The 3,605-nt window shown below is 39.0% G+C and overlaps 1 long non-coding RNA gene across 1 annotated transcript; it reads left to right on the top strand.

Moving 5' to 3' along the window:
- Nucleotides 1–674: 674 nt before the first annotated feature.
- LOC134174338 (uncharacterized) lies at nucleotides 675–2,787 on the top strand. Its single transcript, XR_009968611.1, has 2 exons — nucleotides 675–1,239; nucleotides 2,419–2,787. It is a non-coding gene; the product is annotated as an uncharacterized LOC134174338 (long non-coding RNA).
- Nucleotides 2,788–3,605: the final 818 nt, after the last annotated feature.

The raw sequence follows: 3,605 nt of genomic DNA, 5'->3' as shown, positions 1-3,605 counted from the left end.
TACGTAGTTTCAGTTCTTTGATTCACCCTGTTGAGACCAGGCTTTGTGATGCCTGCAAGTGCACAAACAGGCACTCTGGATCTCATCCTTTCAGCATTTAAGTGTGCATTTTCCCTTTGCTTTTCACCATGAGCCTTATTTCCTACTTGCAAGGCATGTGCTCATTCATTTTGATTCACTACAGTAAAGTTACAAAATATTAAGAAAATCCTCATCTCTTCTACTAAGCCATGTATTTAAATCAGAGCTAGTAAGTGTTAATAAACATTGGTATTTTCCAGAGTTTATGATTCCTTTTAAAAAGCAATTTTGCTGTGATCTTGAGTTGTTGCCTATAATAGATGACTTCCTTGTTGTCAGGGCTGATTCTGTCTCAAAATCTATTAATCTAACCCACATGCACACTTCAGTTAAATGTATCTTGGCAGACATCCACCACTGGAATCAGTGTGTCTTTCTAATTGGACATAAAATTCATAGGTTTATCATATGATTCTTTGCTGTACAACGTGTCCAATTAGACTTAATGAGCTCAGTTTCAGGACAAATTGGCCAAACCAGTGCTACTGCTGATTTACAGAGGCTACAGAAAAAGTTACTTTATTGATTTCTTTCCTAAATCAAAACTTCCTAGGAAGTATTGTTGCTTCTTTTCTTTTTAGCGCATGAATATACAAAAGCCTTATTTTGGAATGAAAATGTTTCTCCAGTGTGTAATTTCCAATGATTGTTGTAATATCTTTGTTTTTTCTTGCAAATGTTTTGGCAACAAAGATAAGTCTAGCATATTCTTATATCATGTTAATAAAACCAAGGTAAGTAGCATGATGACTGAGGAGCCAGTAGCAATGTAGCTATCATAGCATGAATTGAACAAGCCAGCTGGAAATCCCATATAAATACTTGGCAGCTGGTGCCTAAGCTACTCCAGCAACACTGCCAGCTCAAGAGTTCAGTGTAAAAACATTTTTGATTAATATAGAGCTGGTTTAACATGTTTTTCTCTGGAACACAGTCATGCTGGCTAGGACAGAAGGAAGCTTTAACCATGTACTAGACTTTGCAAGCTACACAAACCCAAACTGGCCCACAATGGAAAGCTGTGCTCTACAGATGTAATCCAAGAGAACACAGCTGACCCCCTGGAAAGATTAGAGCAAGGAGAACAACACAGAGGAAAGATTTCATTTGACCTCCTCATCACTGCAGCACTAGCAGAAGGGATAACAAAGCAAACTGGTAAGTTGTCAGTTGGAGGCACAGTGCAAAATGTGTTGACACACAGTTGAGAAGAGTGGTATTTGGGGAAAAGAAGGAAGATCCAAACATGAGGCAGTCTTTCACAAGGAAGGGTTCTCTAATACGCTGAAGCTATTTTATGTGGTATCCTTCGGTTTTCTATCTTTCATCTAATGCCAGTGGATGGCTGATGGGAGCTGGTAGGCCAAGGTTCTCTTTCCAATTGCAAGAGCAAGGAGCAGCCCCACTGCCACCCTCTTCTCCCCTGTTTTCAGCTGCCTGGCTTCCTTCTACCTTGTCACCTGCTGATGTGTTTAGGGAAGGCACTTTTCCTAGTGGGATCATTTTAACAGCTGCAAAATGGGAATAATGAACCCATTTTGGAAAAATGCACTGAGAACTATCACCATATGCCCCAGAACAGGAGTGGAAATATTGTTATTGCAGTTTTATTGGTCTCTACTTGCTTTGTGACAGTGTCCCATGCCATGATCACTTCATAAATTGCTAGTTCTGAGTTACTAAGGATTAAACAGTTACATTCCTGTTTGCTTAGACATGTACTAAGGTTTTCCTGCCCTGCTATCCTTGCTGCTTCTTACAGAGACGTTTCTCATTTATATACAGAAATAATGAGACAGAAAAATGTTAAAAGGATTGCTTGAAAGCCACACATCACTTCTGCCAATAGTTATCTGTCCACCATTTTGTCTGTGTGTATTTTATTTTCTCTCAGGGTACATATAACAACAAATTACTTGGTAGAATCGAAGCCATTCATTTTATATTTGTAATGCTCCCTTTTGACCTGTCCATAAACAAGCAGCACAGTGGAGGACGTATGTGTATTTTACACTTTGTAATCTTTTGGTGTTAATTTATTTACGTGCATCTGGTTGCTTTCCTCATAGAACAGACCAGGCTTCCTTACCTAATGAAAGCAGTCATGGGAAAATTGTTTGAGATGTTATAATGAAAGCCAATATATCGTGATGTGTCTTTGGCGGAGTGTGTTAAGCATGAGTACCTTGTGTGTTAACTGTTTCTTTCACCCGCACAGAACGAAGTTTAGAATAACAATAACAATACATTAGCATTCTACAGAGTGAAGTCAAACATTAACTAAATATCCTTGCCAGATCCCCCGAGAAAGAAGCAGCTCATTAACTTCTTTTACAGATGAGGAAACAACATCGGATTAGCATTGAAACTCCACTGGCATCTGTGGAGTTACTCCAGATTTACAGCAGACAAAATAAGACTAATATTAGTCCTCAAAAGAATAAGCCGTTTGCTCCTGCTTATCCAGTCACAAAGCTGCACCCTCAGGATTAGAAACTGAAGACATCCTCATTTCCTTTGCTGTTACAATAAGACTGTCTACTGAAATAGCATCTCTAAACCTTTAGTTAGGGTAATGTAAAGAAGTCCCCACACCACCACAGAAGCTTACATTGTTCTCCCACCGGTGTCTAGAAATAACTGCCCTGTCTAGAAAGGTCTGCATCCGATGGAAATAAATGAATGAGAATAAATTATTTTTATGAACTCCAACTTGTCCAGAAATGTGAATGTTTTTCTGTGTAAAATTTTATAGCAGAAAAGAATAATGGGCTTCCAGAGATCACCAATGAGCAAAGAATGTGAGTTAAAAGCCCTTTTATATGCAAATGCTTCATTATGTTTGGGGGTTTTCTTCTCTTTTTTCCTCATTTTTTTTTGAAAGCAAAAGCACAATGGGACATCAGTTATTTCAATTTACATATGAATACCCAGAATTCAATTTCCACTTACAGTTATTCCAAAGTCCTGGTGGTTCCTGTCAGCATTTGAGGTCTGGAGTAGAGCAGGATTCTGCTGACTTCTCAAGGTAGAGTGCTCTGCAGAAATTGGGGGTGTACACTATTGCTGCAAAACCAGAAAATCTTTTGCAAGGTATATGTTCATTCCCAGGTAAGTGGTGGTAACAGCATTATTCCTGAAGCAGGATGACTTGAAAACACAAATACAACTATCATGGGTTGAATCCATTATAAAAATGCTTAACTGTCAGTTATAATATACTCACTGCAAGTCTGGGAACTAGTGATGAAATTTGGCCTTACACAGAGGATCAGTATGAAGCTTTCTGTATAAGCCCCACTGAAAACAAGGTTGAAGTCCCACTCAGTAACTCCTTGCTCCGAGTGGCCCTTATGCACCAGCCAGAGTTCCCTTCCCATGGCTGAACAGTACCCTAAGAATTCAAACTCCTTGAAATCAGGTGAGAAGGTAACTGTAACTAAATCTTGAGTATTCCAGATGAAATAATATCAGATCTGCTGACTGAAAAACTGCTTTCTGGGTCAGAGACCAAAACTTACAAG

This window comes from Pezoporus occidentalis, unplaced genomic scaffold, assembly GCF_034315485.1.
Source record: "Pezoporus occidentalis ecotype Australia unplaced genomic scaffold, CSIRO_AGI_Poc_V1 ctg6, whole genome shotgun sequence".
Lineage (NCBI taxonomy): Eukaryota > Metazoa > Chordata > Aves > Psittaciformes > Psittacidae > Pezoporus > Pezoporus occidentalis.
This window is presented reverse-complemented; position numbering and strand designations above follow the sequence as displayed.